General features: G+C 41.9%; 1 protein-coding gene across 24 annotated transcripts in view; it reads left to right on the top strand.

The window, feature by feature from the left end:
• The window catches only part of ATP2B2 (ATPase plasma membrane Ca2+ transporting 2), a 388,888-nt gene that overhangs the window by 225,740 nt on the left and 139,642 nt on the right, over positions 1-23,506 (top strand). The gene's annotated exons all lie outside the window — the stretch shown is intronic.

Here is a 23,506-nt window from a genome sequence, read left to right on the forward strand (position 1 = left end):
GTAATGTAGCCAAGATGTTCATTTTAAGTTCTTTTCTTTTTCAAGAAGATAGAAGTCTTGGCTTTGTTCCATTCTCTTCTTTCTAAAGTTAATCATTTAGTTACCTCCAGTGTTTAAATGCCTCAAAGTCTGGAATTATTGGTGTGATCATAAACATGCCAATTGTAGTGTGATGCCATGAATTACCCCAGCTGAGGGTCCCAAAGGAGCCTCTGTCAATGTCTCAGCTTGAAGAATTCCACGTTTGCAGCAAGTCAGAGCTGAAGTCTCTGAGCCGAGCTCAGGGCGGTGACTTCAGTCAAGTTTTGCCAGCTCATTGTAGTGGTTACCTGGTCAATGTGAACTTCAAAGGAGATGTTAATTGCGTTATGTGTTCAATTTATGACATCAGGGAAACTCAATTCCTCATATGGGGACAGAGTGTATGGATCCAGCAGCGTGGCACGCTGACTCCAGCAGTAATCTATATCTGATACTGCAGATAAGGTAACTTTCCTCCAAGCATTACGTGCACTTCATCACTTGTGCATTAGGGAAAAACCTTTCCAGCTTCAAATGGCAATCAGCATAGCCTTGGAATTGTGAAGGTTCTGCTGGGTTTTAATTTTCAAGTAGATCACATAATAGGAGTTCCCAGTCAAACGGAGCTTACATCTTCTTTGTAATTGTTTTGCTTGGAAAAATTCTCTGAAATATGTCCTGTCAGACTCTGGAAATTTTCACTGGAGAGAAAGTATCCATAACGAGAAACTTTAAAGGCTCATGGCAAATAAAAGTTTATATTTAGTTCTAAGTGCCAAGCCATTGTTTTTCTTGATTCCAAGCTCAGCGAAGAGGATATTCTTGGAGACATGACTATTCTTAGAGGAAAGAAAGAATCATTTCTTACTTGGAAATGGAGTTCTAATATCAAGCAGATATGATTAGAAGATTAATTATTGACATACTCAGTTTTATCTTTCGGTATCTGCAGCAAACTATGGATTCCTCATTGAATACCTTTATGAAAAAACACAATTTGCCACAGTACCTGAAAATCACTTTTCCAACTAGGCATCATTTTTGGTGAAGCACAGTTCACTGAGCTTCCTTTGTTTTTCAGACTTTGGTGTGTTGCACATCTCACATAGTTTTATGGGAAGAATGAAATTAGAATTATTGCAGGGCACTTCTTTGAAGGAACCAAATGGCTGAGCAGGAGTCCTGAGCGACTGTGAAACAGTGAAAGGAACCTGACTGTAGAACTTGGTTCTTCCCTGCCTCATAAACTCTTCCATAAAGTCCTTGTAATTCTGTGGGCTAAGTGCTGAAACAGTTACCAGAGCAGTGGAACAAAATGTTTCCTGGCAGCAGGGATGTGATAATTTGGTAAAATGTGGCCTGACCCGAATTTACTGGTTTATTTAGAAAAGAAGAAGTAGTCATGAGCTCAGAGCTGACTCAATTAATTTCCCATGTTAATATTTGATGTCCCACCTAGGGATTGGTAGGATCAATCACACTTAGAAGTGCTGTTTGAAATGGTTTTAAAGGCCTTGGACTTCTCAAGTTAAGATGTCATATTTGTAACTCAGATGTCACTGACACTGCTGTGAGCTTCATTTCCCTGTGAACTCCTGTCTCAATTCAGCATGGAGCTGGAGAAGTCTGCTGAATGTTGAGTAGAATAATATTTGCATGCTGAATGAATTAATAATATTATTATGGGTTACGAGACTTCAGTCTCTCCTTTAAATTTGCTTTGATTGCTCCTTTAGCTATAGATGCAGTGGAGAACCCAGCTCTCATTTATGCCTGAGGGATTTCCTGCCTTAAAGTGATTATATTACAAAGAAAATCTCCCGTTTAAGTCCTCATAAAAAGAACCTCCCCAAAATCTATGGAAATAATTTATACCAAAAAAAAAAAAACCCCACATATATGTCGACTTGAATTTGCTCTAAAAATATTTATGTTCAGATTAGTTTCACTTTCATTATCCCAGCAATACCACATATAGGCAGGATCTAGCCCTGTCACTTTGCAAAACAATGCTGAATCCCCCCTTGGGCAGAGCTGTGCTGACAGTTGTATAATTTTCCATGCAATTGGAGTCTCTGGGGCCCACTGGAGCATCAGTGATACCTTATAAAGGACAGCTGGTAAAATGGGATGAGTTACCAAATGAGAATGAATACCAAATGAGACTGGAATCCACTCTCTCCAATACTTAACTATATATACCCACAATTTTATACAGTACCCACCAATTTACAGCAACTTTTTCATCTACTTTCCCCTTATAAAAATGTTCATTTCTAATAGGAGTATGTCAGTGAATTAACTTCCCAGATTTCTTGCTTAAAGTACTTGGATGCCATGATTTCCAGAGCGTGTAAAAAGTGAAGAATTCACTGCACTTAGAGTGATGGAGTACCCTGAGTGGGAAGGGATCCAGCCCAACAATCCCACCCTGTGCATCCATGGGAGTGTTGTCCAAAAGTTCCTGGAGCTCTGGCAGCCTTGGGGCCATGCCCTGCCACAGTACAGTGAAGCTTTTTAAAATTTTTAGATGAAGGAAAAACCTTTCCATGGTGATATCTGTGCAACCACACCTCAAACAGGCTTCAGGAGGTGTTACATGTAGAAATAGGTTAGTAGAATGCACTGGGGGAGAACTTATTTTTGGTTTTATTTATTTATTTTTTTGTTTTGTTTTTGTTTTTCTGGCTGTAGGTCTCAGGATAACAGGAAAAGATTTCATGGAAAGACACAATATCAATTAACAGTTAACTGATAATATTTCTACTATTTTTATTTCTTTTTAATCATAACAACCGCCCTTAGTTGAGCTGCCAGAGAAGTTCTCTCTCTTTTCAAATGCATGTTTGTTTGTTTTGTGGAGGATATGGACTGAGAATCGATTAGAGCAGCTGGGGAGGTGTGTTTATTTTTCATTATTGCAATCTAAAAAGCCTTTCACAATTTGAACAGTGAGGTAAAAGATGAAGAAAGATTGAATGCAACAAAATTAACCAGCTGCTTTTAATACTCCTTAGTTTTGGTTCCTCACACTTGCTTCTATAAAAATGCACCTTTAATAACTTAATAGTCTGTTTGGAAGCTGCTCTTGCTGGTTCACACTGAATTGCAGTCAGGTGCACCACCGTGTTCAGTCAGCTTCAGAGATGGGAAGAATTTGGACAGGAAATTGGGAAAGGAATGAAAAATACTTGATTCAGACAAATAGAAGTTTAAAATAGAAATGTAGAATAATTGGTTCTGTGATTGTCAGAGAGTGAGCTTTATTTTAACACGCTGTCAAAATAGACCATGAATGTAAAGAAATTGGAGATAGCATCATTTTCATTGATAAAAGAATGCACTCGATCATATATTAAACCATTAAATATTATCCATAAGATCAAGATCTCCTTACATTATTTTACAGTCAAGATTAGGATGGACAATTTTTGATTGATTTTATAATTTCCTGAAATAGGAATGTTGCCAGCCCTCTGAAGCAGCTTTTAAGAGTTTCTTTGTGCCGTTGAGCTGAAGTTGAACTTTGGAAACCTTCAAAGCAGCATCTTAGAGCTGCTCATCCTCTCTCGGGTCACCACACTGCCTCACCTAATTCCTTGTCCTTATTTGTGGCGTCAGAACATCTCCTGGAGCTCAGGCCCATTTGTCAGCCCCAGGCCAGCAGCCAAGCTCCCAGCACACATCCAGCCCTTATTTGTCCATGTTGTCCCCACACACAAGGTTTGGTTTGAACAATGAGAGCAGCCCTGGCCATGAACAAACCCCTCAGCGTGGTCAGGGCCAAGGCCCCTGGGGGTTTGTCCTGCCTCTCATGGGAAAACCCCCAGGGATGAACTTTAAACTCATATTTCACTGGGTGTTTGTGCAGTGCCAAGAGTGCCTGAGAGCTTGGGGAACTTGGACATTTTCCTGTGGTTCCATCCGTGGGCACTGGCTGCCCCCAAGTGCCCCAGCAGCTCCCAGGGACCTGTGCTTGCCAAAGGAAGGAGGGAAGGGGGCCTGGATGCTCCTCCATTTGGGAATTGCAGTTTCAGAACCCCTCGTGTGTATCCAGCTGGGTTTGCTCTCCCTGGGGAAGAGAAGACCCCAGAAAAAGGCCATGACGGTCTCCCAGTATTTGCTGGAGGCCTGTAAGAAAGTTAAGGAAAAATATTTTAGCAGGTTATGGTAGGAGAAGGGGTAATGGATTTAAACTGAAGGAGGATTTATATAGATTGGATATAAGAAGGGATTTTCATACAATGGGGGTGGTGAAACACTGGATCAGGCTGCCCACAGATGTGGGAGATGTCCCACCCCTGGAAATATTTCACACCAGGTTGGAGGGGGCTCTGAGCAGCCTGACCTAGCTGCAGATGTCCCTGCTCCCTGCAGGGGATGGGCTGGGCAGCCTTTAAAGCTCCTTTCCCACCCAAATAATTCCATAATTCTCTACCTTTATCTCTGGGGGAGCTGGAGCTGTCCCTGTGTCTGTGGGAGGAGTGGGCAGCACAGAGTGTGCACAGGGGCTTCCCTTCTGCACCCTCCCTCCCCACCGGCCCCGGGACTCCTCCTGCCCCTTCTCTCCATTGGGAAAAGCCCTGCAGCCATCACTGGTGGCTCTTGGCAGCCCTGCTCTGTGGGGAAGGGCTGGCCTGTCCCCAGCCACATGGAGCACCATTGTCACACGGAGCCCCATTGTCACACGGAGCACCATTGTCACACGGAGCCCCATTGTCACACGGAGCCCCATTGTCACACGGAGCACCATTGTCACACGGAGCTCCGTGGTCACAGGGACCCCTGCAGGGCTGGAACAGCTGGGGAAGGCTGGGGTGACATGTTTGTGTGTGAATAACTCGTGGAGGTTTGCTTTGGCACACGGGGCTGTCTCAGTGCTGCCCTACAGGCCTGGCCCAGCTGTAAGGCTTGGCCTTTGGGAGGTTGAATTTGGCTCCTGTGTCCCAGTGAGTCCATGGGCCAGGGCCAGGCAGATGTGCTGCTCCAGGGGCTCCTGACCTGCACTCCTGGGACCCACTGGGCTTGGCAGGAATGGCTCTGTAGGTTTGACACTCCTGCTGCAGGCAGCATGTTATATTTCCATACAGTCACATCTCCATGTTTCATGACTTGGAAGGGGTGCCTGGAGCTTTCTTGGCAATGGTGCTTCTTTTCCTTATCTAATATTTCCATTGTTTGTGTAATGAAACAGCACACATTCTTCCAAAGGTTACCCAAACATAAGCATCTCAAATGAATGGCTCAGATTTTTCTCTGTGATAAGTCCAATTTCATTGCTCGTTTTGTTTCTGGGCTCTTGCATGTTGTGCCACTTGCTGATTTACTTTGGCTTTCTTCAGTTACTTGTGGAGAACTAGAGAGATATTGCATGATGCATTTTCCCCATAAAGCTTTAAAAAAAAAAAAAGATACCTGTTCCTTTGAGAATCCTAAATGGCTTGCAAAAAGGTTCTCTCTGGTTTACAGGCAGTGCTTTAAAGTAAGGCCAGGAAAAGCAGAAAGTGAGTGAGTGCCTTCTGCTTTTCCTATTAGGCAGCATCAGAGATTTTCTGGGGTCAGTGCTGATTTATTTATGTGATTACCCAGGACATCATCTTCCTCTCAATGATTATCTTACCTCAGCAGGTGCAACACTAGAGAGGAGGCTATTTTCATGCAAGCTGAAGTCTCTTTTTCCCTGTAAGACATTAAATACATGCAGGCAGGGTGTACTGACCACAGGGATACATTCTGCTCTTGTACCCCAGATTTAAATGAACAGATTAATAAATGGGTGTGGAATTTTTCTGTACCTCTGCTGCACAGGACTACTGTTTGTTCATTGTAGTTTACAACTCAATTAGAACTACAATGTGTTGTAAGTCAAAGGAAAACCTGGCCCAGCAACTTTCTGTTATTCTTTCCCTCTTTGCAAAGAGATTATTGCAGGTCAACACTCTCCATAACGTGTTGTGCCCCAGGTTTCTCCTTGATCTGAATGCAGTGATGCAATACCGTGAGTCAACCCCTTTCTGCTGCATTAATAAGTGATGGAAAGTGTTGTCATTATATGGGGCAGTTGATAAACCTGCAATCTCATTCTTAGGACTAGTGGCTCGAGTTTGTTGGCATAATCAGCTCATTCATTGTGTGAGAAAAAGATGAGGCCAGGCCTGCAGCATAATGGGCACGGTGCAACGCTGGAGGGAGTGATCTTTGTGTTCCATGGCAGCTACGTCAGCTGTCCCAATGGCAAACTGGGATTACGTTGCTGGTGCTCCCTTGGAAAATGGCAATTAGGGCTTTGCTTGGAGGATCAAACAGGGATCATTCTGGGCTGTGCTGTCCAAGAGGCTCCTGTGCTGGGGAAGGCAAAGCTGGAGCTTGGATCAGTGATGGAAAAGAAAGGCCTGGAGGGAGGGGTGGCTGCAGCCTTTCCCTGGTGTGTCCCTGTGCTGGGGAGCTGCTGGGAGGGTAACAGGACTGCAGAGGAAAACATCCTTGGGGAAAGCCTCCCCTCTGTTGTATTGCAGGGCTCAGAAATCCATAAATATCTATAGACTGCCAGCCTTGAGTGAGAGCTGATTTATCTTCATTCTGTTCTTGTTTTGAGAAGGCTGCAGGAAGAAAGCAAAGTCCATTACACCAAATGAATAATCCAATCGATGGAGCCAGTGTGCCCTTGATGGAATTAAGCTTTGCCTTTGCAGTGTATCAGAGACAGAGGAGGGTTTTTGCCTGATTTTTGTCGGTGCCCTGTGAAAGTGAAGAGTTGCCATGCAGTGGCTTTGTCCTGGTGGGACTGGTCCTGCTGCAAGAACACAGCTCTTAATTCCTTGTCTCAGCTGTCCTTACAGGAGTGCAAAAACCTGCTCCCTTTAAAATGTCACCTGAAAATGCAGAGATAAAACAATTACTTGAATCTCTGTTAGGTGTTCCCAGACATTTTACCAAGTGCCACTGCTAGCAGTGATGCTGCTTCCAGCTAACCATGGAAATTGGGAAATTTTGCTGCTAAAGTCTTTGTAAGGATCATCTGTGGATTGGACAGGTGATGATAATGCGATTCCTCACAATAATGAAATGTTGAATTTTGTTTTTCTTTCATTCAGCATTGCATTTCTGTGTTTTCATGAGAGAGGATTGTACTATTTTTTTTTTAATAAAACGAAGCAGTGGCTTCACTATGCAAGTCTAAACTCAGCAGACCTGCAAGAGGAATTACCATGATTAAATAGTCATTTTTCTTTTAAAGATAATTTATATCAACAGACCTGGGATAAGAACAGCTTTAGGTGCTGTAATGATTTCCTGCCTCCTGTCCCTTTTGCAATCACTACTCACCCTTCAAATCTAGACTGTTCAAATTTACTGTTTCCATTTGTTTTCCAAGAAGTCAGAGGTTGGTTTTTGACATGCCTGTTATTTATAAAGGTGAGTGGAAAATAAAGCCAAAGATGTATTTCTGCAGTCAGCTCAGTGTGCTTCCAAGACAAACATATCTGCACTCCCTCTGTGCTAACTTCCTTTCATGTGGTACACTCATAGTTTCTGACTTGCCTTCGAATATCTCTAGAAATTATTTCTCCTCTACCTCCAGGAGTTGATTTTTTTTTCACATCTGTGTAGGTGTTCTGGAAACTGTGCTTGAGATCCTGCAAGGTGTAAGGAGAAAGCAGCCTCCCCAACATCCTGCAAAGCTGCTGATTACCTCAGACATAAGGAACCTGTTTCACAGATAATAGCTGACATTCCCTGGCACAGCCTTCAGCCCAGTATAGTAACTTCCTTTTTCACTTTTAAAGAAGGAAGAAGCCCTTTCTGAATGCTCATTAAAAATCCCATTCCTTGTCCTTGCCTTGGAGCTGGTAAAACAATGCATTTCAATGTCCCATCCTAATTGCCAGTCCAGAACTTGGCAAAGCAGCCACGGATTCTATTAAATGCAGAGGATTTCAGTTGTGTAATAGAAATCTCTGGGTGTATGTAGCTGCTATTTCTGTAACAATAGCATTTACTAGCCCTTGTTTCCTCTTTGCTTTCAAATGAAATTCTTCAGGGACTGCAGATACTCTTTTCCTGTGTGGATTGTGAGCTGAGTCAGTTCTGCTAAGACTCACAAACCTGAGCTTCCACAGGCTGTGCTGCTCCTTTGATTATTCCTTTTGCATTTTGTGTCAATCTCTCCTCCCCAGCACTTTCCACAGAGGAACAGTCTATTTCAGTGTGAGGGCACCTTAGGTAGGTACAGTCCTCTGAGGTACAAAAAGTCTGAAAAAATGAGTATTGGGGAGGAAAACCGACCAAATTTATGGAGTAGTTCAAAAGCTGTCATGATTCTCTTCTCTGATTAGCACTGGAGATGAGGGAAAAGAGGGAATAGCCCACTCGTGTACAGGTGTGCTTCAAAAGGTGAGTTTGTCCTTCAAAGAGGTGCAGAATAAGAGAGGAGAATATTGTCAGAGCATGCAGTGAGTGCCCCATGAACTGCAGCAGGATTTCACTTTGCCTCTGTGAGTGAGGGCACAGCTCCTTGGATGTTACAAGCTGAGTGCTGTTTGTTCAGGACTGTGGCAGCATTAAAGTGGAAGAAAAATATATGGGAATGCTGTGGAATTGCAGGGCAACTGTGCAGTTAAAATCTTAGCATTATTCTGGGCATCTCAGTTAATTCTTTCTTTAAACAATATATAGCAAATCCACTTGGATTTTTTGCAGTTTTCCTGGCAGTCTCAAGTGTTTGCCTCAGTTTGGCAGCTTGGGGGACAATTGGGGACCCTGTGGGTTTCCTTGGGTTTTCCTCCATTTAGTCATGTGTTGGCCCCCTCCCTTTCCCAGGCACAGGAGCTCAATTTTGAAGGAATGATCATTCTTTCCTGAGATACTCTGTTTTCTCTTTTCTAGTTTGCTTTTGCTCACTCTTTAATTACACCTTGAAGTTGTTTTACCTTCATTAAAAAATCCTACAGTAATAGGAATTGCTGCATGACATCACCATTCTGCTTTGCCATTCTGCTTTGTGGGGTCATGGCTGTTGGGTGGTTTTCCATGGATACCAGAGGTCATCCAGCTTGACATCCCGAGCCAGAATCTCTGCCTGTCCCTGAACTGTAGTGTTACAGGTGACTTTCAGCCCACAGAAACCCAGGAGAAAATGTCTCCTTGTTTGTGATAATGAATTCAAAGAGTGAAGAGGCTGGCTGGGTCAGAACCTGTGATTTTTCACTACTCAAATTGTTGAGCTTTTACTGAGAGAAAAAAAATTCAAAATACATTAAATCCCCCTGTTGTTTCCTGCAGAAATATGGTGTAAACTTGGAAAATTCTGGAAGTGTTCAGGTATGCTGCTGGCTTTGTGCATTCTCCCGTGCTCAGAGCTCCTTTGTTCCATTGTTTTCTCAAGCCAGTGAGTTTTTGGGTGTGTGGGGCACTGCAGGGACAGTGTGACAGAGCTCACCTGGGGGTGTGGAGCAGGTGCCCAGTGAAGTGTTCAGAACAATTTGCTTTCCAGGCTTCAGGTACAATCATCTGAGGGGACCATGGTGGTAAATTGTGGGTGGTTATCAGGGGCATAGGTGTGTCAAACAGGAGCGATGATGGTACCAAAATCCTCCCCAAATGGGGAAAAAGAACCCTCCCTAACACTGTATTTTTAGTGTTAGCAAGGCATTACTTCAATCTTGGCCCAGAGCTGAGTGGCTGACAAAGTTCCAGCCCCCACACCAATGCTGACACAAAACTTTTTCACTAATTTATGCATTTTAAGAAAAGTGATATTCATTGGTTCTAAGTGACATGATTCTCTTCATTAGTTAATATTCTGTCCTCTATTGGTTATTGATATTTTCCTCTTTATGCTAATTTGGTCCCCATCCTTTAGTCTTTTTATCACCTTTTTCTCCAGCTTTCCAGGCTGGAAATCTGCAACAAGTCTGTGAAGAAACCTAACTAATGCTGGCTAAAAGTGGGCACTACTTGCAATTAATTAAAACAACTAAATTAAAAATTAGTTAGAGTTATATAATTTCCAACGATTCAATGCTATGTGAGGCTGTTACACGAGAGTTGTAGCTGGCCCTAGGATGATAAATCTGCTTATTTTTGATGCCTTGTCCATCTGATGATTCCAAGCTCCAGGTGTTGAAGGACTCTACAAATGAGTTTTTTAAATTTACAGATAGCTAGGGAAATTCTAGCAATATAGTGCTGGGTTTGTTCCCAAGGAAGTTTCAGTGGTTGTGTTAAACCTCCTGCTGCTTTACTTGTTTATAAACATGAAACCTCCCGTGCTGCAGCCCTCGAGGTAAAACCCAGAACATGAGCCCTCAGAAGTGAGTTTTAAATGAATGACCATTCTTTTCTGAACTACTGGTGTTTTCTCTCTTCTCTCTTTTCCACCCAAACCCGTGGTTTTGTTTTTTTTCCCCACTGAGGGATGTGCACAATTTGCTGTGTTAGCAGAGAATTGGAGCAGTTTTAGCTGAGGAAGTGGCCCAGGTCAGTCGTGTTTCCTTCAGTGAGCTGGTTTGGTTGTGTTTAATGCCACAGCACAGCTGAGTTCATTTGCTTCCATAGGAAATATCAGATGGCAGAAATATCAGATTAAGCTCAAATTGTCTTATTCGGTGTTTTGAAGTGACCCCTCAGAAGAGGACAAATGCACCCAGCTCGTTAATGTGTGTGTGCACCACTGCTCCAAAATACCACGTGCAAGCTGAGTGAGCTGGTTTGGGTTGGATATTTAATAAATGGCTTTGAAGAAACAGAATTTGTGCCTTCAGCCCGGCAGAGTGGGCATAGGAAGAGATTTGCAGAGTTTGAAAAGATTTTAAAATAACTTTGTTTTAGCGTTTGCAATAGATGGGGACTCTTAAGGTAAAATCAGTAGTTTTTTTTCTTTTTTCTTTACCAAACCTAGATGTTATTTTTAATTCCTGATGTTAATCCTGTTTAACAAGGCTATCAGTGTGGCATGTTTTGCCATGAGATGCTGGCAGTTCTTTTTGCTGCCCCACTTTTCCCAAAATATTGATGCTGACACGAATGTCTCTGCGACTCACAGCTTAAAATTACAGACAAAAATCGGGTGGGACTTGCTGTGGGATGGCAATCCACGCCATTCCCTGGATGGGGAAAGCTTTGTGTCTGTTCTTCTGCTCTCTCCTGTCAATTGTCCCCACGCTCAGCAGCTGCTGTGAGGGACACCTCACCTCTCTGTGGGTGGCAGATGTCCCTGTGGGGACACCAGCCCTGCTCTGGAGTCACTTCCAGCTGCTGCTCCGGGTGCAGGGGCACTGCTGGCATCCTTCCCTGGACAATGCAAGCCTCTGGCATCTCTTGTGTCCAGACATGCTCCTGTTGGAACAGCAAACTCTCTTTTAAATGAGGGATTTGGAATTAATGCCCTGAATCTGGGACCCGGTTTGCCGTCCCCTGGATTTCTCATTAATCACTATTTCATTGTGATTTACAGAGACTTTCCTCCTCTCTTACCTTTATTTTGAGCCTCTTAACTTGCATTGTTTCTTAGAAGTCCTGAATTTTGTTTGGGGAGCTTCCTCAGTCTTGCTTAATTCTTCCTTAAAAGATTCAGGGATCTTTAAGAGAAGTTTTTACCAACTTCATTTAAATTTGGGGGGTAGAAGGAGGGGAATAGGCTTAAGCCTATTTTAATTTTGAAATGTTTTGCACAAGTTCATTCTATTGTTAAAAATTGACAGCACATCTTAGCTGCCTGGGACTGCCCAGGAATGTTGTAACCTTGATGGATTGCAAGGACTGGTGGTGGCTGAAAGGAACAACAAAAAAATCTCAAGCTATGTAATGCCTAGGAAATATTTCTTCATCAAGCACATTATCCATATTTTTCTTGTGCTGTTGAATTGCAGGTGCTGGTGTGAGTGGTCAGCAATGATAGAAGGTTTCCCTGATAAACTGAAGTGACTTAGCTGCCCTGTTATGAATATCTGCATTTTCCACATTTAAAATTCAGTATAATGTTCCCTCTTGTGGACTCTTTTATGTCTGAGTTTATGCTTATAGGCAACCTGAAAAAACAAATACCAAAATTCTGTTCTGTTGTGATTTCAGACCAAACTATTCTCGGTCCAGTTTTTTTTCACTTTCTTCCATTGTCCTTTGATTGCAATTTCTTTGCAGATACACATTTCCTTTATTTATTGCTCATTTGTTTTTTGCTCTATATTAGTTTGGTGGTTTGGTGTTTTATTTTTTTTGCATTTTTCTGCTTCCTGATGGTCTTAAATATCTCTGATTTTGAAATGGTTGTGAAATCACCCTTGTGGCCTCAGGTAGCTTCACTTTCTCTAACAATCCAAAATCTTTGAAGGTGACCCTGTGCTTTCAAGTATTGATCAGGTCGTGCTGAGCATTTGTCCTGTTTGAACTTGGCACTTTTGGCAGAATTCATCTCCTTTATCTGCTCTGCACCATTTTTTCTGTTTGAACTTGGCCCTTTTGGCAGAATTCATCTCCTTTATCTGCTCTGCCCCATTGTTGCTGTTTGAACTTGGCCCTTTTGTCTCTCCCTTATCTGCAGGATGGTGGGGATCAGTCGAATATCCCTGGTACAAATGGGTGATTGTGGCTACATTGGTTCTTGGCAGCAGATTCAGTGGTGCCTGTTCAAGGCAAATAGTTCAGGATGACTTTAAATAAATCTGTCTGAGATATTAAAGTTGATAATTACAAGCTAGGTGCATTGAGCATGGAACTGGATGGTCTTCTGTAAATGGATGTACCAGTTTCCAGCTGAAACTATTTTAAGGCCAGCAATGATCTTCAAATTGGGCTTGTGGCTTGAAAAAGATGTTAAAAAACCCCTCTATCCGAAATTGCACAGAGATTTTCGTACCATTTAAAATTAGATCAGATTTTATTTCTGAATATTTGAAAAAAAATTTGGGTTGCTCTTTGCTGGAAAGGCTGTCAAGAGAAGTATTTATATAAGAGATTAATTTTGAAAACATTTGCCTGTTTTCACTGGGTGAGATAATTAAATGTAAAAGTTACAGGCTGAAACTCAGTATTTTAAATGACAGGGAAGATTGGCTACTTGTGTTCGCATTTCCAGACATGCAAGAATTGGGTTTTGTTTCATTCTGTCCCCTGACCTAACCCTTATTTTATTCACCTCAAAGAGGAAATTTCTATTTCTTCCTTAAGCAAGATAATTTAAATTTTTGACTTTTGGGCATATCACAAGAGTTTTCAATACTTTCCAGAAAAGATATTATTAATTTAACATTTAGGATTTATGACAAAGTCTTTTTAAGCGATAAACTTTCATAATATTGTTAAAATTAATGGATTTTGGTGCTTTGACTCTTTGGTCAACTGCAATAATATATCCAGTCTAAGAAATCAAAACGTAATTATTAAAAAAAATTAGTTAAAATACTTTCATATCATGATAATTGGTTTTCATAGGAAAAGATTGAAAGTGATAAGGTATAATATTAGCAGATACTCTTCTGTTTAAATATCTTTATTTAAAATCAACTGCTCCTTACTTAAGACTTTTTGAAAAGTGCTCAAGGTAATTTTGGTTTGAGAACTGGGAGGAACTCTGGAATGGCAATTTTTAGAACCTTAATTAATTGTGCTGAGTTGAGTGTGTAAAGCCAAGGAAGCTTTTTCTGCTGGTCAACAGGGCATTGGCCCAGGACTTCTTCACAAATCCAAGTTTACAGCAATGCTCCTGCTTTTGCCACATCACAAAAGCCTGATTCTACTCAATCCTCAAAAATAGATAAACTGAAAGGAAAAAATATAATTTAAAAGTAGCCAAAAATGTTTAAAAACACCCCAGCCTGTAGTACCCTGGAAAGGTCATAAAGGCTGGGGAAGCAGGAAAGGAAGTGAAAGTGAAATGTGTGGATAATCCAAGGGGTCAGGCACGTTTCTAATCAGCAGGAGCTGTGTGAACATTTGCACAATTGGCAGGAGCCAGGACCAGATAATTGTGAGGCTCAGGACAGAGTTTCCTCACTGGAGAACCGAGCACTGGTTTATTCAGCAACTCGTTATATTACAACAACCTTTATTATAACAACTCGTTAACGGGAGCTGTGAGCAGCGCTAATTAATGAGAGGGGCCTGTCTCTGCAGAGTGAGCTTTGGGCTCCATATCGAGTCAGGGTGTGAGAGTAAGGTGAGCTGGCACGCAGAATTAGTTAATTAATTAATTAATTAATTAATGCATTCCTCCCCGTCAGCAAAGGCCACGGTGCTGTTCTGCAGCTCGTGGGAGATCTCGGCAGGAATGGCAAAATCCACCTGGCGCCAGGCTGGGTTCCTGCTGGGGTTCATGGGGTTAAAGCAGTTTGTGCAGAAAGAGCCCCCAGCACTGCATGGTCTTCTCTGCTGCAGGTGGAATTCATAGAATTGTTGGGGCTTGGCTTGGTTTGGGAGTTTTTGCCTTTATTTTGGGGGTTTTTTTGGTGTAACATTTAAGGCAAAATTGCGTTCCCAGGCAGAGCCAGTGGAACATGCAGGTTTGCCCCTGGGTTTGTAGCCATGGCCTGGGTTAGGACAGCAGGGTCCTGAAGAGAGGACAGACTTCAACCCAGTAGCCAGCACTGCTCTGACCTGGCAGCAGTCGTGCCCAATTTTTATTCCAATTAACTCCTTTGTACAACAGCGCTGGGCCCAAGGCGCCAGGGGCTCCCTGGGGATGAGAGTTTCCTTTTCCAGGAGGGTTAATTGTTAAATAAAAGAACCAAGGAGGCCTGGTCCTTCATGAACAGCTCTGTTTCTATTGCTTGAAGTTATGACAGAATTAATTAACTTGAATCTACTTTTCAGCTGGAAATCTGTTGCAATTTCCAGCTGGAGTCTGCTGCTCATACTCCTTGTTTTGGGAGGTGTGCTTGGAGTTTCCTCCTAATCCTTTTGAAATACAGAAGTTTCAGTCTACAGAAATACTCCAAGATTTGATCTTTCCCTAAATCAAGCAGCAACTGATAAATAACATCTTGCCATCACCTGAAGAGCTGACAACTTTATTTCACTTATTCTAATAAAACAATTCTAAGCAAAGTATTTATTTGCCTAAATGGGAGTGCTAAAGCAGCAGGCTTAGAGGAAAATTTGTAGGTGTGGGTTAATTGTATCAAAAATGATGCCTGGCAGGGGTAAAAAGCCTTTCCTCTGTGTCACGTTGACTTCATTTTGCATGTTCTACTCGCTGCAATTTAATGTGCTGCCAAACAGCCTCGAAAATTCTCTCTTGCTTCCAGTCTGACTTCTGATGTCCCAAAATAGATGCACATTTTTTTTTTTCTTCTACCCAGGTGTTTATGTTTAGATAGAATGAAAATTTAATCTTTCTCTCAGAATATCTTCTGTAAACACTTAGGGTGCTCTTAATGTTGTATATATGATGTTTTTTATAGTATCTAACTCTGAAAAGGAACATTTTAAAGTGGATTTGATTGCAGTTACTCATCTCTTTCCACCCGTTTTCTGGCAAAAAAACCCCCCAGAATCTACAATAGCAATAATACTTTTGAAAAAGGAAATTATTGAAGTGCTTAAGAACTTCTGGGAACCAAAACTGAAAAGAAATTTTATTAAAAGGTATGTAAAAAAAATGAGGTGATCAATCCATGAACCCTGTTACCATTTCCAACTGGCTAAAAACCTGGAAGATATTTTTATTTTTTCAAAGCTTGCAGAAGGGGAAGAAAGGCAGGATATAGTTCATAGGACAGACAACAGTGGATTACCAAACTATTTTCTTCAATGGAAAAACATGAACCACAGCTGTTCTAAAGAATTTGGGCTATTTAGAAGACTAAATTTTGTGTTGACAAAACTAACCTCATTTGGGGAATTCCATGTTTGAAGGAATTGCCTACAAAAACTCATGTTTGCAGAGAAAGGCAGAGGTGGATTTCATTTTCAATCTTATCGTGCTCAGTTCTAATAATGAATTTAGTTTTGAACAGTGCAGAGATTGTCTCTGCCAAACCAGAGACAGCAATGTACATTTCAAATGCTGGAAATATTGCCCTGATTTTATAAAGTAGCACTTGCTTCTAATTTAAGTGCTTGTACTTCGTAAGCTCGAGGTGCTCTACACAGAAGGGAATATATTTCACTTTGGCTGTTGTGTTTTTCACTCTGACACACAGCAGCTTCCTGGAGCAAGGTTCTGAATGAGCTTTTGTGTCATGGAAATATTGGAGATGCTCCTGCAATTAAAATAAAAAAAAAATGCTGAAGGGAATTAGAACAAGAGTTAGAGATTTTATAATAGACCACAAAACAAATCCTGGACCAGCTGTAAACTGTAAAAGAGTTAAACTGACAACTGGGGATTTAAAATATGTAAACCTGCATCAATCATCAGGTGAGAACTTGGTAAGGAAGAGTTTGGAATGTGTGCTGTAAATCTGATCACATCTGAGTGGCCTTTAGGGCTTCCTGCAGCTGAATTTCAAAGCCTGGCTAGTGTAGAGCTGGGCAGTAACTCACAAATCTCGTGTTTGAGGAGGATCAAGCACAGGTAGGGTTTGAATTCCAGTGAGGGAGATCTCATTACTGAATAGTAAGTAAGTAAAACATACTTAGTAGTTAGAATAAAATTAAAAAAAAAAGATTTCAACATAACATCAACACAATAACCATATCAATCAATTATAAAAAAAATACAAATCCCAAATAAACACCCCTAACATACAACATAATTAAAAACCTAAAACTAACAATAAAAAAATTTAAACTCTCCATATTCAAACAGCTATTTAAAAACACCTTCAATAATTTCAATTTAGTACTTTTTAACTACAAATATGTTTCCATAACAATCTTAATTCATGCTATAAAAAGTCAAATAAAAAAACCCCTGTCACTAAATTAAAAAAACCTCTATGCTAAAAATCCAAATACAAACCTCACATTAGCACAATTAACAAAAAAACCCTCCTCTTAATAAACCACAAAATCAAACAACAGTCCTACCTCAAAAAATAATCACAAACATAAAAAAACCCCTCAAAAAACCATTCTACAAATCCAACCTACTGAAGTTCCAAAAAATATATATACAAAAATAAACCAAAAAATATCAAAATCGTTCACTTCTTTCATAAATCACCTAACTCAACTCAGGGGAGCTGCATTCCTGAATAACCAAATTCTGGCTGCCTGGAACTGTCTCGTTTCCATGGGCAATTACTGAGCTGTAAATGGGAGCCAGGCTCGTTTAGAAAACCCACAGCATCCCACATGTGAGTGATGGGATTGCAGCTGCAGAGCACCACGGATCCCTGGAGTGAGCCCAGTCCCCAACTGGTGTAAACTCAGTCCCCAAACTGGAGTGACCCCAGTCCCCAAACTGGAGTGAGCCCAGTCCCCAAACTGGTGTGAGTGACCCCAGTTCCCAGACTGGTGTGAGTGAACCCAGTCCCCAAACTGGTGTGACCCCAGTTCCCAAACTGGTGTGAGTGACCCCAGTCCCCAAACTGGTTTGAGTGAGCCCAGTCCCCAACTGGTGTAAACTCAGTTCCCAAACTGGAGTGACCCCAGTCCCCAAACTGGTTTGAGTGAGCCCAGTCCCCAAACTGGTGTGAACTCAGTCCCCAAACTGGAGTGAGCCCAGTCCCCAAACTGGTGTGAACTCAGTCCCCAAACTGGAGTGACCCCAGTCCCCAAACTGGTGTGAACTCAGTCCCCAAACTGGAGTGAGCCCAGTTCCCAGACTGGTTTGAGTGACCCCAGTCCCCAAAATGGTTTGAGTGAGGCCAGTCCCCAAATTGGTTTGAGTGACCCCAGTCCCCAAACTGGAGTGAGCCCAGTTCCCAGACTGGTGTGAGCCCAGCTCGGGCAGCTGTGCCCTGCTGTGCTGGGGAGCAGCAAGCCTGGCTCAGTGCATGGCAGTTTCTGCTGTCACACACAGCAAAGGGACCTTCCTGCCATTTACAGGTGGGATTTTCATCTCATGGGATCAGCAGGGATGGGGCAGTTGTGGTGCTGAGGTCTGGAAACATCCACTACACCTCCAGGCCTTTGGGAATTCGTTCTCAGAGTCACACCAGCTGTGTGGGACTGGTCTGAGGCTTTGTATCTGAAAAGACTTCAAAGGAAAAATGGTCAAATTACACATCTGCATGAGCAGATGATCTGTATGGCATCCCTTTCCAAGATGTTGTCATTTTTACTTTGTGGCTTGGTAGGGAATAAGAGAAGTGCTGGAAAACATTAAAGTTTTCCAGCTTTCATAGATGCTGGTTGTTACAAACTCAGCAATGTGGTGATTGGGAATTACTCCCAAGAGACTTTCCTGGAAGAAGAATCTTGTATTTTGACTGTTTTGCTCATATTTGATCCTATTTGAAAAGATCAGATCGTATTTGAAATGATGTTTTTCATCTGTTGTTTCAAAACTCCAAGCAGCTTCACTTTCTTCTTTATTCCAAGTAACTGATTAGTTGCTGGAATTGTAAATGATGTTTTTATGAAGAGAGGTGTACTGAGTTTCAGATCTTCATGTTTAAATGTCCTGGTTTTTTCTCCACCTTCTGCTTCTGCTCAGCCAGAATTGCCCCTGATGTGGTGCCCCCATCTTCTGTCACTTGTCTTGTACAAAGACTGTGCCAAGTTGTGGTTTTCCCTGCAAATATTCTGTGAGCTGGAATCTGGGATGGTGAATTATGGATAAGAGCACCTGAGAGGGCTGAGGTGTCTGTTCCCAGAATTTTTTGATGAAAAAGTTGCTTGAAGAAAATGGTGCCTTTATTAATTTAGGAGGCTGGGTTGGGCACGAGGTGTCCTTGGCATGCAGAACGTCAATGCTACTGCAGGATGGTTGGGAATGTCCAGGACAACTCCCCCTGAATCCACCTGAGGAAGCTGCAGGGCTCTCCTGCAAGGCAAAAAATTGGATTTTTGTAAAGTCTTTTCAGAATATCCACCGACTGTAGCTTGTTACTTCTTGAAACTGGGATGGCATTGTGTGCAGTGTGTGGTACCACAGGGATGCTCTGGAATCTGGGGTCTCGTGTGGGAACAGCATTTTAGTGCCTCTCAAGGCTGTCCACAGCTGCTTTGTTTGAGCATTTTGCTGTTTTTCAGTCAGGTTCTATTCCTCCAATAATATTTGATTTGGGGACATCAGCATTTGCAGTAATTTATGTGGAAAAGTTTCTGTTCATGTCTTAAACACAGATCATGGATGGTTTTGGAGGGAAAGTAGAAATTTTTCATTGAAGAAAGGAAGCCATTCATCTGTTAGGATATGAGACATAAATGTTGCCTTCTTTCACACAAACATTTCTGTTGCTCAGTAAAAAAGAGATCCATAGGTTTACATTTTACTACAAAATATGGAATTACTTTCAAGAAGCCCCCTTAGCAGTATTGGAAATTACTGGGGAATAGAAGCCTTGTGTATTATTATTAATTATTATTATTATTAGCCATGGTATCTACAGGAAAAGTGATTTTTTTTCCATCACATATTCAGCATCATCATAGTTACCAACAAACTGAGACAGGATCTGATGGCAGTTCCTGTTCTGGCACTTGATTTTGCTTTAAAGTTTTAATTCTGTACACATGTGTGAGATGAAATTCTGATGAATCCTGTACTAATATTCTTTTATTCTGTGATGTATTCCCCAAATCCTCGTTGTTTATAGACAAGAGGCAAAGCAAATGCCAACAATGTGGTACAAAGGTGAATGAAGTTAAAGATTCTGTTTCAGTAAATGGGTATTTATCTTTTGTAGGCTTCATAATAAAAAAGATTATTTGTTAAATTAATTTCCAAGAACAACTTATTATGATTCCAGTAATTCTTAGCTTCACACTGTGTGCAAAATTCTTGCTGAGAGCTTTTTGTGTGGAAAAACAATTGCTCTTTGTGTATTAGAATCCATGTTGCATTTGACATAACAATGTTATCTTTATTAAATTTCCTTGTTATATCTTTTGATTTATAGCCCTCCATAAATCCTCATTTTAAAGCAACCTCTGATCTGGTACTTTTAGTGCCCCCATGCTGATACTAACATGTGGGCTAAAATAATAGAGAATTCCAGTTGTAATCCTGAATCATGAGAAATGGAAATTCTGAGACATCAGTACTGAGCAGGCAGCACAACATTTCCTGAGGGGATTCTTTTTGTGGAATTTTAATATTCTAGGACATGGTAATTTAAAATCCTTTCAGCATTTTTTGCTGAGGTGTTAAAGGACACTTTTCAGATCAAATAGGGAGTGTGTGGGGCCAGGCTCTGTTGGGGCCAGATGCTGCTCTTCACAGCTCAGGGTATTTGGGGAATGCTGAGGGATCTGTGCCTTGGGCCAGCACAAACCTGGGACTCCTTCCCAGGCTGGGAGAATCTGGAATACCTGGGCATCCATTCCATTCACCTTGAGTCCCTTGCTATAAATAGCTGGACTAGGGCAGGGAAGGCAGCTCAGGTGTCCTGTGTGGAGCATCCTGGGTGAATATCCATGTGCTCCAAGGCATCTGACAGGGGAAGGGAAGGTGCCTGCATGCAGCAAACAGGGAATTCTCTCTTGCTGCTGAAGTCTTCATCCAAACCAGCTTCATCTCCAGGCAATGCTGAATGAACAGCACCAAAGCAGAGTTCCCAAAAGGAAGCTGAAGTGCAGGTGAGCATGGACAAATCCTATCCCCAGCAGCAGCAAAGGCTCCAGCAGGTGTTGGGCATTGCTTGAGGAGGTGTTTCCTAACAGGGCTTTCATGGATACTGGTGAGGGAAAATGTGGTACAGCTGAGCCTCAAAGAAGAGCTGTTTGTTGAGGACAATTAAATGCTGCAAAAAGGTGAAGGAGATGGATTTTTTCCCCACATAGTTCTTATGTCCAAGGCTGGCCACTATTTAAATCTGGATTCCCCCAGTGTTCACAGCATTTCAGGTGTGCTCTGCAACAGCTGAAGGGTGAAGACAAGAGAAAAAAAAATATTTTAATGTCTCTAAACTTTTCCAACAGAGGAGAAAATATTAGAAATTTCTTAAAGCAGAGCTGAGGTTTTTCTAAATCTACTGACAAGGTCAAGGGAGGGGGAATGATGTTGATGTTTTCTCCTTTCAGCAGCAGCTGTTCCTGTACAGTCACACCAGTGCTTGGTAAATCCTGTGCTGATATATGGGACTGAATATGTGCAAAGCTCCCCTGGACACTCCTGTGCAGGGCTCTGCTAAGGAGGATTCCTCAGCTCTCCCTCCTTCCTTCTTTCTCCATTAGGATTTTGGAGACCCAACCTGTTCTGCAGATCTTTCCACAGAAACATCCATACATGTGAGTTCAAACAGCCCAACACCACCTCTGTGGTGACTTACAAAACCAAAGCCCAGGCCCAGGCAGTGATAAATAAGATCTGACTCACAGAATCAAAGCTGTTGGTACATCACTAGTCCTGGGTGCATTTTGCCTTCCCCCCCTGAAGTCATCAAGCACTTGCCTCGAGAAACAACCTGAATGTCATCTTGACTCTTTACCAATTTTATTCTAACCTGGAACAAGAGGACAACAAAGAAAAAATGCCTGCCTCGGGACAAAACTTGCCTGTTGTCATGAGTTAACAGTTAACTGGTGAAAGAACATTGGAATACTTAGAAATCCAGCTATATTTAGAGTTTATTCAGTGCAGTGGCAAGGTCAGTGCCTCGTTCCCTGTTGTGAGTGCAGGATGCAGAAGGATGAGGGTGTTCCAAGCACAATTCACAGCTGAACACATCCACGAGGTTCCAGAGCAGAGGTGCCTGACCACCAGTGAGGAAAGCTTGGCCATGGAAATCCAGCTGCTTTTAGGAATAGGAAGGAGGTGTTGTGTGCAGGAGTCAGGACTTCTCTCCAAGGCCTCCAGGGAAACACTTGTGTGGTGGTTATAGCCATTCTAACTCCAGAGATCCCGTTTGAAAAGACAAAAGAACCCCCCCAAAAACCAACCATGAAAGCCCAACCCAGCAAAGTGCTGCTAGGAAAAAGTTTAAGAAGGATTCTTGTGCCTGGAAGTGTTGGGGCTGATCACAGACGTGCTTTGCTCTGAGTTTCTACTTATTTTTACTTCGAATTTGATTTTTCCAGGGCACAAAGAAAGACAATGAGTTAGGGGTTAATCAGAGTAACTAGCAACTGCTGGAAAAACAACCATTTTGTAGGTGTGTGTGTGTGCTGTGGATGGACTGGTCTGAAAAGCAGTGCAGGACATTGTGTGTCCATATGGAAATTGCTCTGAAGAGTTTGGGGTCTTGTCTACAACTTAACCTCAAGCCTGGTGCTTTTATTCTGCTTTTTAGAACAGCACTTTCACAATTTGAAGTGCAATTAAAAAAATTCGTGCCAGAGTGAAATGTGGTCATTCACACTTGCATTTGGATATTCTTTAGCATTTATTGCATTTGTGTGGGTGAATAATCAACGTGGAACACAATGTTCTGGCTCTTAACTGATTCACAACCTCCTGTCAGGGAATAAAGTGCTGATTGCACCACAGAGCAGGTATGGAGCAGGTTTGATGGGATAACATCTAGGTATGAGCGGGTTGCTGTGCAAATGAATCCTCCAAATAGCTCCTATTTCACAGTTCCAAAGATTTTTCTGGAGCTTCTACACATTTCCTAGTGATAAAAAGGAGTGAGTAACTCTTTTACCTCGTCCTTGACACTTGGCTCTATTTCCTTAACCTTTGCATCCTGTTGTGTGCTGCAACTGCTTCTTGATTCACTTGCTCCTTTGGCCGTCTCAAATGAAAGCAAAGGATTTTGAAATTAATTTATCTTAATGTCATTCCTAAGAGTTAGGCTGCTAAAAGTGATGTAGTGAATAAAAGAATTTCTTAAAAAAATTTCCATCTTCCGAACAGATTGGTGAATGCAGACATAAAACTCTGAGTTGACCCACTCTTTCCTAAAATATAATGCTGTTACTAAGAATATCCTTACAAATCTCAGACATAATTTGTGCATTTGTGATAAATAACTTTCTAGTTGGTTAGATGAGAGAACTTTTAAGGTAACAAGTTAAAAAAGGAAATAACCTAGTTATTAGTTCTCATCCCAGCAGCTGCTTTAATGAAATAATGATTTTCATAGTCTTGGGGAGCTGTGCCTGGGGAATGGCACTGCTTTGTCAAAACAGAGAACCTTGAGGGGAAAAGACAGATCCATTTGCTCCAGACTGGTCTTTTAATGGAAAGAAAGAATAGGCAGCTGCTGTGGGCAGGGATGGACTGAGAATATCTTTTTCAGGGCCCCGTGCACAGAGATACTGCTGGGATATTGAAAAGCATCTGATTATATAATCATCGAGTTGAATGAAAAAGAATGTTGCATAATTTTTAGCCTGCTTTGACTCCTGCTTTGGTAAAACATGCTGAAGTTCTGGCACCAGTGTTGAGGCAGGAGCCCAAGTACCTGTCTGGTTTTGGGAATGTCTGTATGGCCTGATAGGCATTTGTATAGTGCTGAGTTTGTAAAAGTGGGCTTCATCTCATGGTGTATGA

The sequence above is a fragment of the Sturnus vulgaris genome, chromosome 11 (genome assembly GCF_052056855.1).
Source record: "Sturnus vulgaris isolate bStuVul1 chromosome 11, bStuVul1.hap1, whole genome shotgun sequence".
In the NCBI taxonomy this organism is placed as follows: domain Eukaryota; kingdom Metazoa; phylum Chordata; class Aves; order Passeriformes; family Sturnidae; genus Sturnus; species Sturnus vulgaris.